A 14,505-nucleotide genomic window follows, 5' to 3' on the forward strand; every position below is an offset into this window, starting at 1 on the left:
AATCAGCCATTTCAAGGTAATATTCCCAGAATTCCCATGTGATGTGACTCAGGGACAGATATATCTAATATCAGGAAGCACTTTATAATAAAAGTAGAGTGGGGTAAACGAATCTGGAACTTAGGACTGTCACTTTGGAAAAGCGTACCGGGATGAGGTGAAGAGGTTATGAGCACAAGAGTGGGTTGGGAGCTCACAGTAAGCACAGATGCCCCACAGGGTGGGTGAGTCAGTCCAGTAAGTCTCATCTGTGGTCACCACTGGTCACACGTATGCTCCATCCCCTAGAAAGGGGCTGTCTGCGGTGGAGACTCAACTAAAATCCAGCATCAGTACACCTTCCAGTAATGCTCACCTCCACCACTTGCTCACTTTCCATTCCTTCTTGGGTAGCTTAAGCAGGTAAGGGGCTGCCCTAGGAAAGTAACAGGAACATTTTACATTGATGTTCTGATTTACTAATCCATCATTTGTAAGTTTTAGTGAAATTCCCTAGGATCTGATCACTGCAACGTGAATTGGTAAAATTGAGTTTCTTGCAAAGCTATAGGCTCTGTCACTCAGGGTCTAACACCCCCATGAGACCCAGCGGGAAATAGTCTCCTCAGATCTCCAGCATTGCTATAGTAGTGACCGTGGCCATCGACTCTAGAAGCAGGCGATTCATCTCTCTATCCCTCAAATCCATTATGATTTTTTTTTTTTTTTGAGGAACAAGAACCAAGTTTTTTATTTGTTCATTTCTTGCATTTGAAGTATTCCTTGATAACATCCTTGGCCTGAGACTCTTTGCCATAGTCCTTAACCACCGCACAGCTGCAACCAACCGCTTTAGGGGTTTTTCTCTCTCTGTCAACTTTACAGAAGCCTACCCTTTCCCCACCAACCTTAATTAGGTTGATTTAGTGTTCAGCACAGAGCGCCTCCACCAGTCTCCTACATATAGGCTCATCACAGTTGGATGCAACAAAGACGGGCTTGGTGCTTGTCTAAGGCTTTGGCAGCTTCGAGAATTCCATGTGCTAGGCCATCAATTCCACGTGCTAGGCCGTCGTGGATGAGGGCGGTCTTTGACACCTCTTGTAAACCAGTATGAATGGCCGTTACACCTCCAGCAGCAATTCTTCCTCTGCCACAGGGGTGGGGGACCCGGGGGGTTACAGGTGGAGATGAACCTTGACTGCACCCGAGCCTCCGCCTACGCGAGACTCAGTGGTGCAGGGAAAGAGGTGTTACGAATTAGTAGGGTGACCAACTCATCCTGGTTTTAGCACTGAAAGTTCTGAGTCTCAAGACCCCCCTCAAATTTGGTTTTAACTAAAACTCCCACGTTCCCTCAGTCCTGAGAAAACTGGGATGGTGGGTCACCCTAAATTAAAGAACTCCACAGAGAATGATCGGAAAATCTTGAAGCAGTATATATGAATGATCAGGGCTGAGTTAAGGTCCAGTAGACACTTGCTAATTAATTAAGCAAGCAATTATTAAAAATAGAGACCAAGTTGCTCATAAAGCTTCATAGTGAATGCCTAAGGGGATTTCCAATTTTATTGGGGGTAGGGAATATAGTCTATAATATAATTAATTTATATGAAATATATATCATATGTTAATAATATAATTTATGCATGTGATCATATATTGTATTATTCTGATTTTTTTTTAATTAAGTATGCTCCACGCCCAACATGGGGCTTGAACTCACCACCCTGAGATTATGAGTTTCATGTAGTCTCATGCTCTACTGACTGAGCCGGCCAGGTACCCCTGTTATTCTGTTTTTTAAATTAAATGTCTGGGGGAACCTGAGTGACTAAGTTGGTTACGCATTTCCTTTTTTTTTTTTTTAACATTTTATTTATTTGAGAGAGAGAGAGAGAGAGTGAGTAGAGGGGGGCAGAGAGAGAGAGAGAGAGAGAGAGAGAACCTCAAGCAGGCTCCACACCCAGCACAGAGTCCGTTGCTGGCCTTGATCCAACGACCCTGGGATCATGACCTGAGCCAAAATCAATAGTCGCCTGCTCAATCAACTGAGCCACCTAGGCGCCCCAAGTGTCTTACTCTTGATTTGGGCTCAGGTCATGATCTCATGGTTCATGGGATAGAGCCCAGCATCAGACTCTGTGATGACAGCGTGGAGCCTGCTTGGGACTCTCTCTCCCTCTTTTTCTGCCCCTCCCTTGCTCTCTCTCTCAAAATAAATAAATAAATAAATAAATAAATAAATAATAAATTAATGAATTAAGTGTCTCAAAATATAAGTTGTCCAATTTTAAGTGCTGCATGTAAAATATAATACAAAATAATATTGAAATCATTATTGAGCATTTAATATACACCAAGAACTGTTCTAGGCACATTATATATATGAGCTCATTTAATTTTGACAACTCTATAGATAGGTACTGTCTTATCCTGATTTTTACAAACAAGGAAACTGAAGCTCAGGGTCATGCAGCTGGGAAGTGGTCCTTCCCTCCCTGGAAAGAGAAAACTTAGGAAGAGATGCATTAGCTGCCAGATATATGGTAGGCTGTCAGCCGCAGGACGGAAGGGGCTCTTTTGTGACATTCTGGAAGCAGGACAGGGGGCCAGTGGAGGGAACTACAAAGGGGAAGGTTGCAGCTCCACAGAAGGAAAAACATCCACGGGATTGCTGCTGTCCTCAGGTAGAATGAGCAGTCACATGGACCATGAGCCCCCTCCACTGAATTCAGTCAAGCAAATTCTACATGATGACTCTCGCCTGGAATGGACGGATCCTAGGAGATGGATGAAGTGACCTTTTTTTTCTTTAGTTTTTTTTAATCTTTATTTTTGAGAGACAGAGCATGAGCAGGGGAGGAACACAGAGAGAGGGAGACACAGAATCTGAAGCAGGTTCCAGGCTCTGAGCTGCCAGCACAGAGCCCGACGCGGGGCTTGAACTCACAAACCGCGAGATCATGACCTGAGCTGAAGTCGGACTCTTAACCCACTGAGCCACCCAGATGCCCCTGAGGTGACCTTTAATATGCCTTCTGGTCTTAAGGATTTAGGCATTTCTTGGAAACCAATATCCTTTATAATAAAGCATATTCATTCTTAAAACAAATTTATCAAGGTCTGCTGTGTGCCTGAACCTTTTCCAGGAACTGGGGGTTACCTAGATGTAGAAGTTAAGATTGTGAATCTCAGAAAATTCACAGCCTAAGACATCTATGCAGCAAAGTGGCAGCTGAAGTGGTAAGCACACATCAGCAGGATCACAACAGTGTACTGTGCTCAGTAAATATTTATTGAGTGTTTGCAAGAATGAAAGGCTATGGGAGGCCACGGTGGGAGTCACACAGAGGAGCGATCATTTGACAGGGTCTTGAGTTCTGAGGGAAGCTTTCCAAGTGGAGACATAAGAGAAGGTAGGGGGACTAACATGTGCTGAGACCCAGGCTAGCAGGGAAGCATGAGACGGACTTGACCTCTCTTCTGCAGCTCAACCATCCCCTTCCTGTCGACTGGGGAAGGGAAGCTCACACCAGGCAAATGAGGCCACCAGGACCCACCTGGGGCTCACGGAAGGCCAAAGTCAGAGAAAAGGGGTTATGACCCAACCCAGGTATGAAGAAGGCTTCCCAGAGACAACCTAGCAAGGCCTTGTATGCAGGGAAGCAGTTAATGTGTTGACATTCAGAAGGAAAAGCATGATAGGCAAAGGGAAAAGAACCTGAGAGGGCAGGGAGGCCTAGAAACAGGACAGTGGGTTCTGGAAACTGCAAAGGCCCAGAAGGTGCATTTGGGGGAGCAACAGAGGACAAGGTCAGGTTGATACTCCAAGACCAGACAGGTCACGCAGGGCCTTTTATGCTATGTAGAGTTTGGACTTTATTCTCTGAACAAAGGGAAACCCTGAAGGCCAACTGGGAAGCTACAGCCACCAGCCCGCCCCTTCTGGACTTTTCACCCAAAATGACACTGCACTCTGCCCCCACCCCCTGCTTTCTATTCCCTCCTGTTCTCTAACTCTTTCTGCAAACCAGTATTTGGCAGAATCTGATATCAGAACTCTAGCTCATGTTCTGCTCCCTCCTGAAGGTGGGTTCTTGGACGCTGTTGCCCACACTGATGGCCTGCTCTTTATCATTCTGTTCTCAGGCACCATAGCCTGCCCTGCCCTGTCCTGAGGTGCCCTAGACCGGCTCTGCTCAGCAGACTGCCTCTCTGTCTTCCCTGCCCCAAAGCCCTCACAGATCAGTCCGGACCGTGCATACTTGGGGCCTCCTCGCCAAGCTCAACTGCACCATTCCTCTTTCTGTCTCCAGCCCACCACATGCATAATTTCACGGTATTTTGTTAGCATTATAATTGTATCTTTCTCATGTAATTTCCCTTTCTGAGCCTCTCAAATACAACCCCCTGTGTTCTATAGAATATTCAGCATTCTGGCGATAATTACATTCCAACAAATAATAGATTTAAAAATATGTACCCTCTTCTTAACAGTTAACTCTGAAATATATTAAGAGAGGTTTTTTTGTTTTTTTGGTTCATTTTTGAAAGCAATCAAGACCTGCGGATATGAGGGGCGCCTGGGTGGCTCAGTAGGTTGGGTGTCTGACTTCGGTTCAGGTCATGACCTCAGGTCATGAGTTTGAGCCCTGTGACAGGCTCTGTGTTGACAGCTTGGAGCCTGGAGCCTGCTTCGGATTCTGTGTCTTCCTCTCTCTCTGCCCCTCCCCCACTTGTGCTCTGTCTCTCAAAAATGAATAAACGTTAAAAACATTTTTTAGGGGCGCCTGGGTGGCGCAGTCGGTTAAGCGTCCGACTTCAGCCAGGTCACGATCTCGCGGTCCGTGAGTTCGAGCCCCGCGTCGGGCTCTGGGCTGATGGCTCAGAACCTGGAGCCTGCTTCCGATTCTGTGTCTCCCTCTCTCTCTGCCCCTCCCCCGTTCATGCTCTGTCTCTCTCTGTCCCAAAAAATAAATAAATGTTGAAAAAAAAATTAAAAAAAAAAAAAACATTTTTTAAAAAGACACGTGGATATGAAACTTGGACCTTCTCTTTCTAAATGAAAAAAATATATGTTATATATATAATAAAATACATGTAAAAGGGAAATGGAGGGCATGACTCTAGCTACATGCTGATTTTCTTTTTTTAAATAAGGATAGATTGGCAGGAAAGTGCAAAGAAATGTACAGCAGGTCTCCCCCACGTTAACTTGCATGACTGTAGTACAATATCAAAGTCAGGAAATTGACACTGGTACAATCCACAGAGCACATGCAGGCTTCACCAGCCATATAGAGTTCACTCATTTGTATTTTATTACGTCTACCTTCCGTGACCACCACTGTAATCAGGATATTTATTTGTACCAACAGTTCAAGACCCTCAACAGTCTCATGCCACACTTTAATATCCACACTCCCCTCCCCTCCCACAGCTTGATTTAAATATGAAAAAGTATTAAATGGAGCACAGAAAAAATGCTACAAGAAAATACACTGAAATGATTACCAGTAGATATTTGGATTGTGAGATAAAGCTTGATATATTTTTTATTTTATTTAAAATTTTTTCAGCTGTTTCTGTTTTTCTTCAGGGAGAATGTATTATTATTAATTTTTTAAAGATTTTTTTTTTGTTTAATCTTTATATCCAACGTGGGACTCGAACTCACAACCCTGAGATCAGGAGTCACACAGTCCACCAACTGAACCCACCAGGTGCCCTAAGAATGCATTACTTTTGTGAGAAACGTTCTTGAGAAGAATTTATAACATATATCCTAATGTTTACTTATAATAGTGTGATCCAACAAGTTTCAAATTGGAAAAAAATCTGGTGGATTTTAACTTGTCATATTAACTTAAAGTTTACTTTACCAGCAGATTGAAATACTCCCTTCTATTCCAGTGTACAATTTTCTCCATCTCCCATAGAGCAATTTAAGTAAAACACCCACCCATTGTTCGTAATTCTATCTTAGCCTGCCTTTAAAACGAAACTTGAACAATGTAAAACGACATTGTTTCCGTTATGTATTACTGCCTAAAATTCACTGTGAAACACAGAGGCATAGAACACTGATTTACTGTTTCTCTACGTTCTGTGAGTTGATTGGGCAATTCTTTTACTGGTCTCCTCTGGCTCACTTGGTCTATTACAGACGGCTGGAACAGCTGGAAAGTCCAAGGTGGCCTCATTCATATGTCTGGCAATTCGTGGTGGGTAGAGAGGCTCAGCTCTCCTCCTCACAACCTCCCAACCTCCAGTGGACAAGACCTACTTCCTTGTATAGCAGTCCAGGATGGTGTTCCAAGAGGGCCAGGCCCAGTGCATAAGCACTGCCCTGCTACACTTGTATCATACATATTGGCCAAGACAAGTCTTAAGATCCAGCCCAGAATCAGTTCTGGAGGGAGCTGTACCAGGGCATGAACACTGGGAGGCAGAATTCATTAGGGCCATTGGTGCAACAATCTACCACAGTTATAAAGGCTGGCCCCTTTATAAGAATTTAAGCATGGATGAGAAAAAAAAAAAAAAAAGATTGCTTTGGGTTCAAAGGTAAGGTTAAGTAAGCATCGTAAGGCAATTTCAAATCTGCATATAACTCTGATTCATTCAAGATAATAGAAAAGGCCAATTTCCCTGTAGCTAACTTAAGAACTAGTGCCTCATGAGCGAATTGCATAGTCTTGTTACACAATCAATTAATTTGCTGTTACATCCAGTTACACATCATGGCCTAAACTTCATAAACCTATTTCTATACATAGAAAATAAAAGAGATAAGAACTTTTGTTTTCCTAACATCCTCCAAACATAATCTTGTTCTTTATTTTAAAAATGATTTATTGTTTAAAAATAAGTATTTGTGAGAAGTCTAATTCCCAAAAGTTATACATGAAACCAGCTTTTGCCTCAGGACTAATTTCTGCCAATATAGGAAATATGAAAATGGGTACATTTAAAAAAATTTTTAATGACTACATGTCTTTTTTTAATATCTTTTCTAAAAATTAAAAACATTTATTTTTTAGAGAGAGAGAGAGACAGAGCACAAGTGGAGGAGGGGCAGAGAGAGAGGGAGACACAGAATCCAAAGTAGGCTCCAGGCTCTGAGCTGTCAGCACAGAGCCTGATGTGGGGCTTGAACCCACAAACCGCGAGATCATGACCTGAACCAAAGCCGGACGCTTAACTGACTGAGCCACCCAGGTGCCCCTGAATACATTTCTTTGTTTCCTCAAAGCACTTGAGCAAATAAAACTTAAGATCCCACTGGGAATTTGGGGGATCAAATGTTTCAACCGATCTTGAGACTACAGTAGTTCCTCCGACATCTGCCATGATGCTTGTTTCATCACCTTGAAGATGCTCTCTCCGCGCCACACCTCTCATTGGCTCTCTTCACTCCAGTCACTTCGGGCTTCCTCCAGGTCCTTCAACCACTCACACTCTGGCTTTCCAGCTTTCTCCACGTGTCTCCTCCTCTGGGATCTCTCCTCTTCACCCCACTTCCTTCATCTGGCTGGCTCCTTACTTAATCTCTAGGTCACTCAAGTGTCACTTCCAGTGAAGATTTCTGGCTTCTCCATAGATGTTCCACCAGCACCCTGTACTTTCTTTGCCATAAATGTCACCACACTTTATTATTTTGTCTTTGCTTTTGTTTTTTTCTCCTTGAGGGCAAGGACTGACCTGTTCATGGTTGTATCTCTAGTGTCTGACACATGCTGGGAATTCAAAAACATCCCCCAAAGGAATATAAATATCAAGCAGAAAGAAAACTACAAAGAGGGCGCTCTGGGTAGCCACATTCACATACTCAAGACTATGTACTTTACCTATAGGTGAGCCTGTCAAGTCTTGATTCATAGTCTACTTACTCTTATTTTATTTTTTTAATTTTACTTATTTACTTTTAAGAGAGAGAGAAGCAGAGAGAGAGGGGGAGAATTTCAAGCAGGCTCCATGCTGTCAGCCCAGAGCCTGATGTGGGGCTCGATCTCACAAACCCAAGATCATGACCTGAGCTGAAATCAATAGTTGGATGCTTAACTGACGGAGTCACACAGGCATCCCTACTTACTCTTATTTTAAACAAAAGCCTAACCTGTTTAGATGTATGAATTCCTAGACCAACACAAATTTGCAAGGAGAAAGGAGAGGGGTACTAGGGACCTTAAAATAAAAGCAGTTAGGACCAGGGCTATTGCCCTGATAAGGAAAAAAGAGACAGAAAAATGACAAAAAGCCATAAGGAAAGGATCATCTAGCTTAAGGGTGAACATATCTCCAAAGAAGTCTTTGGGCAGCTCAGCCAGATAGCAAGGCTGGTGTTCATGCCCATGCCTTGAGTCAACGAGAAAAGATTGAATTTCATTCTGTGTATTCCACTCAAGAAAAGAAAGGAGTAAAGAATGCATTTTACAAATATTCCCACCAAAAATAATTTTTAAAGTGTTTTCTTTTCTTTTTAGGATTTTGCTTTTAAGTAATCAATCTCTACACCCAACATGGAGCTCGAACTCACAACCCCGAGATTTAACGTCACATGCTACTGACCAAATCAGCCAAGTGCCCCCAAAATAATTTTTAAATGTTTTAAGTTATGAAACCTAGAGAGATAAGCTGGTTATCTGGGAAACTCACTTATCTACGTGGAAAATCTTTTCTTTTTTTCCTGATAAAAAGGTAACAATGGTTAAAAATAATAGTAAAAGAATGAGGGGTTACTGCTTTTCCACTGGAAGAGAGTAGTGACCTTCTTCAGAGATACCTGCACTCTGTTCCTGCCCTCCTAGCAATTACCCCACTATATTTCTTTAAATATATTTTTTAATGTTTTTATTTATTTTTGAAGGAGATAGAGAGAGAGAGACAGAGCATGAGCGGGGGAGGAACAGAGAGAGAGGGAGACACAGAATTCGAAGCAGGCTCCAGGCTCTAAGCTGTCAGCACAGAGCCTGATGCGGGGTTCACACCCACAAAGTGTGAGACCATGACCTGAGCTGAAGTCGGACACTCAACCGACTGAGCCACCCAGGTTCCCCCCACTATATTTCTTTAAAAATTTTTTTCTAATGTTTATTTTTGAGATAGAGAGACAGAGAGACAGAGACAGAGTGCCAGCAGGGGTGAGGCAGAGAAAGAGGGACACACAAAATCTGAGGCAGGCTCCAGGCTCCGAGCTGTTAGCCCAGAGGGCTTGAACTCACACATGGCGAGATCATGACCTGAGCCAAAGTCAGACTCTTAACCGACTGAGGTATCCAGGTACCCCATACCCCAGTATATTTCAATTAATGGGTGACTTCCCTGTCTTCCCCACTGGCCTATGCGTTTCTTGTGGGCTGGGACAACACCTTTTATCTCTGTATCCCTGATATCTACCACAGGTCCTAGTACATTGTAGGTGTTCAACAAACATTTGTTGGACAAATGAAGAATGATGTCAAGGATGTGGCTTCCCTTCCCTGCCTTTCCTTTAACAAGAAGACATTAAAAGACTTGCCACACAGGGGGCACCCAGCTGGCTCAGTTGGTAGAGCATGTGACTCTGGATCTTGGGATTGTAAATTCGAGCCCCGTGTTGGGTGTAGAGATTACTTAAAAATAAAATCTTTTTTTTTTTAATGTTTATTTTAAGAGAGAGAGAGAGACAGAGAATGAGTGGGGGAGGGGCAGAGAGAGAGGGAGACACAGAATCCGAAGCAGGCTCTAGGATCCAAGCTGTCAGCACAGAGCCTGATACAGGGCTCTTGAACCCACGAACCGTGAGATCATGACCTGAGCCGAAGTCGAACGCTTAACCGACTGAGCCACCCAGGCGCCCCTTAAAAATAAAATATTTAAAAAATAATAAATAAAAGACTTGCCACACAATCAGATAATAGTGCACCCCAGGATAAATTCATGTGTTCACCACATTGGCCTATAGATCAGGCATATTGCGACTTTAATTCTAGACAGTTTTCAAAGGGAGGGGAAATGGGGGGAGGGTGGGAAGAGAGGTCATTTCTGCAACTTTAGAAATGAATTTTTTCAATTCCTTTTATGCATGACATAAGAAAAGATATCCTACCGTTCTCACAGGGAGTAGCTATGGTATCAAGGAACCAAATGGGATGATGTTGCTGAATTTCTGATATTTGATCCTTTGGAAATATTCCCAATGGATACATTATACAATATTCCATTAGCACCTGAATGGAAACAAACTAGCGATGACAAGTATTTTACTTCCTACAAGATCAAATAATAGTCACGAATCATGAATTGGATCTGTGGACAGCTGTACCAGAACATAAAATCAGTGGAAGCTATAGGGCAATTTCAAGGCCTGACCTGCAAAGGAAGCTGGGAAGAGGGAGCAGTCAGAACCAGTACAGCTAGAAGGTCATCCACAGGGTACAACAACGTTGCCAACCGGACGTGTTCCTCTAAAACAACTTTGTGGTAGGGGTGCCTGGATGGCTCAGTTGGTTAAGCTTCCGACTTTGGCTCAGGTCACGATCTCGAAGTTTGTGAGTTCGAGCCCTGCATAGAGCTCTGTGCTGACAGCTGGGAGCCTGCTTTGGATTCTGTGTCTCCCTCTGTCTCTGCCCCTCCTCTGTGCATGCTCTGTCTGTCTCTTTCTCAAAAATAAATAAACATTAAAATTAAAAAAAAAATAAAACAACTTGGCAGTAGCTTGCCTTGCTCCAGGAGCACAGCCACTGTCAGGAGATTGCTGGAAGTTGGTGGTTAGGAGTGAGAGCCTCAGGGGACCACCAAACTACAGCTGGGCCAATAAGGAAACCTGTGGGCCAAAAATCCCCGAATCTTGCCCAAAGATTTGCAAATAATCCATCTTCCTTTCCCAAACCTGCAGTCCTCTCTGAGGATTCCCATTCCCTTTATGGCCATCCTTGTTTAGAATTCCTGAACTCAGAGGGAATTTTGCTTCCCCAAACTTTCCTTTTGCCCACTCAGATTCCAGTTCTGGAAAAGGTACTATTCTGGGTATCCCATCAGCCTGAGCCCCAAGGATGAAAATCAATCACACAGAGCACCAGCCATAGGGATGGCATGAAAAAAACACCTGGTTCCCTGAGGTTCGTGGAAAGGATGAAGCAGAGAGGAACCTAATAGTGTTTAGGGGCTAATGAAGGCCAGACTACCACCTCTGCTTCTAGGACATAACCATAGGCAATACAGCTTAAGGGGCCAGGGAACAGTCTTAACTGAAGTCTAGTGTGGCCCCTGGAAATCCTTGTGACCCGGCCCTCTTATGGACTGTAAACTGAATCAATCCTAAGAACACAATAATACTCTGTCTGCTCTGGTATCCGGTTGTGTTCAGGGATCTCCCCACAGTGACTATTCTATTCCAACCAGCTATGTTCCTTTGGACACATAGTATTCATTTCTCTGTATGCACTGAAGTTGTCCCCTGCTCATTCAGCAAGTTTCTGACCACTACCTCTAACCTGTATGTGTGTGCATGCCTTTGGATAACTAGTATTGTCAGGTGATACAACATCTAATCCACAGGCCCTGAGCCACCGAACGGATTATTACTACACTGTCATACCCCATTCATTTACATCCCTGTCGTGTGAACAACAAGGACCCATGAACACATGCATTCCTTCTGCTGTGCCCTACATCAATGGTTTCTTATCCTTTGCTGATTCATGGATCTCTTTGAGAATCTGCTATGAATCTCCCCAGAATGAAATAGCCATAGGGATTTGAAAACAATTTCAAGAAGTTCTTGACTCATAAAGCCCATCCTTCAGACCCCAAGCCAATGCTAACAATTCCTGATGGCAAGAAATGATGGCATTTCTAAAGAGAGAGGTAGTCAGAAGGGAGGGAGCTTCAGCTTAATTCTTCCCTACTTGTTTCCCATATGCATAAAAGCCTGGAGAGGATTTGGGAACAAAAGTTGGCCAACCTCATCGGTGAAGTACAGCCAGGTGACCTCACCTGTCCACTTAGCTGAGGCAGCAGGTCTCATAATAACCCACTAAGGCAGCAGCTCCTCTCTGAGACGGACATGGGCCCCTCCCCTTGCCTACACTAACACACTCCCACCTATGAGTCTAATCCAGACCTACACATCTTTCCCCATGGCCATCTAGGCAAGCCAGGTGACTCTGATGCTCACCTTGTCACCTAGGAGTAGTGGATGAAAAGGACTTCTGCTGGGTAAGCTGGGCCATACCTTCTCTACATTTCCTTCCTCTCTCTCTTTCTCTTTCTCTTTCTCTCTCTCTCTCTCTCTCTCTCTCTCTCTCTCTCTCTCTCTCACACACACACACACACACACACACACACACACAACATACACACACATGCACAATGCACACTCCAGCCATCACTCAGAAGAAGATCCAGGGTCAGCATCTTGAGGCTTCCCTGTAGCAGATTTCCCAGAGCACACCTTCAGGTTGGACTCTGCCGAATTCAGTGATAACTGCCACCCGGCCGCTGGCCAGACTACATTTTCTGGGTCTCCCTGACCTCCTCAAAGGCCAAGCATTCTCATCTGATATCTCATCTAATACTCCAACCCTTTCTGCCTCAAAAACAGCAACAACAACAACAACAACGCCTCGATCTTGGCACAAGACTGAATGTTCATCACACACACGCACATACACACACACACATGCACACACACACGCATGTGCAGGATTGCCACCAGCCATCCCCAACTTCTGCCAAAAATGATTACATATTTCTAACAAAGACTGACCATGAATATAAACAAGGGTCTGTGGATCCTGGGAATGAGTGGGAAGAGGTCTCTCTGCCCTTCCATAGATTAGGGGATTCTCCCATTCTAGCCTTTCCCAATCATGGCAAAGACAACCAAGGTGGCTTCCTCCTCACCACAAACACAAACCCACCATTCTAACTGGTAGACTATTAGCAAGAGAAGCAAAACTCGAAGGTACCAAAAACACCTCTCAAGATGGACCTCAGAGTCAACTCTTGAAGCTGTCGCATGAATTTCCAATCCTGTGAATAATCAGTCACCAGAGTTTTATTCCAAGACGAGTGTAATTCTGGCCTCTCACTATGTGCTTTCAAGTAACGCAATGTAATTAAAATGTTGTCATAACCTACCTCTCAGAACGTTACTAACTAGACTTGTGATCTTGGGCAGGTCACTTCCTGTCCCTGGGCCTTGGTTTCATCATTCATTCACTCAGCAAATATTTACTGAGAAGCTAGTAAGTTCCAGGCACTGCGCTAAGTGCTGAAGACAACAAAGATGAGCAAGATACAGTCTGGCCGAAGAATGTCTCACTCTGTTGTTTATGTGTTAACGTAAATAACTCCTCATGTTGCTGCATGATTAGGGCAGTAATAAAGGTTGGACAAGGTACAAGAGGAAAACTAGGAGGGGAGCACCTGTGTCTGATGAGGGGCATAGGGGTTTGTACAAGTAAGGGAGTTGGACTTCTTAATCAAAGAGTCTGTTATTCCAAGATCGTGATGCATTCCAAAAGGACACAGAAGCCATTTGGATATTCTGCTCCAGGGAAATGTGTGCAATACCAGCCTTCCACTAGTGCAGATTAAGTTTACCATTGGCAGTTTACCACTTGGCATGAATACCTCTTTCAGAGTGAATAGAAGCCAGATTCTCTTTATCAGACGTTTGCACTATCTAATTCTAATGATCACCTAGGAGTGTAAATGACATTTGGTAAAATTAAATCCCTTCCAATTCAAAGGTCAGAAGAGACATTAGGTACACTTGTGCCACATATACGCTTAACCAGCTGATGAATAATATACAAACACGTCACTTAGGAGGGGAAAAACCAAACCCAGACACATATAAAATGAATCCCTCATATGGTTTTCTCTCAAACAAAACCAGAAATAAAACCCATTAGCCCATTATTGCCGGAAACTCAGTAGTCCCCCTGAGATGGTATGAGCAAAAGTCTGATAATTGTGGCTTATAATTAACTCATGCACCAGCTAATATTATTTAAGTCCTCAAATACTGAAGGGAACAGGGTTATCAATTCCTAAAAGGTCAAGATCAATAATATCCATCCTTCTAGTTTATTTTTTTCCTGCCTACCTATATTTTCTATATTTACTACAATAAGTATGTTTTGATATTGTAATGCTTAAACCTGGTAGACCTATTATTTTATATAGAATAAAGTGTGTCCTCTCCCATTAAAGTATTTATTAGTTTTTTGTTTTGTTTTTTTGTCTTCCCAAGATAGTGCATGGAACCTGATACTGCCACACGCAAACTGCCTGGTAGGTTAGTTATACATAGAATTCAGTTTAGATTTTGTTCTAACTTGAAATAGAAACGCAGGTAAAACATGAGGCCTTGCCATTCCACTTTCAACTCAAAGATATATAGACACACATATATATACTCATATATACATACATATGATACATTTAGTGATAAAAAATTTTATATATTAAGAAGCCATCTTGGGGCGCCTGGGTGGCGCAGTCGGTTAAAGCGTCCGACTTCAGCCAGGT

General features: G+C 43.3%; 1 pseudogene; it reads right to left on the reverse strand.

The window, feature by feature from the left end:
• Positions 1-703: 703 nt before the first annotated feature.
• LOC116738447 lies at positions 704-7,694 on the reverse strand (annotated as a pseudogene).
• Between the last annotated feature and the right edge of the window lie 6,811 nt (positions 7,695-14,505).

Source organism: Lynx canadensis, chromosome E1, assembly GCF_007474595.2.
Source record: "Lynx canadensis isolate LIC74 chromosome E1, mLynCan4.pri.v2, whole genome shotgun sequence".
In the NCBI taxonomy this organism is placed as follows: Eukaryota; Metazoa; Chordata; class Mammalia; order Carnivora; family Felidae; genus Lynx; species Lynx canadensis.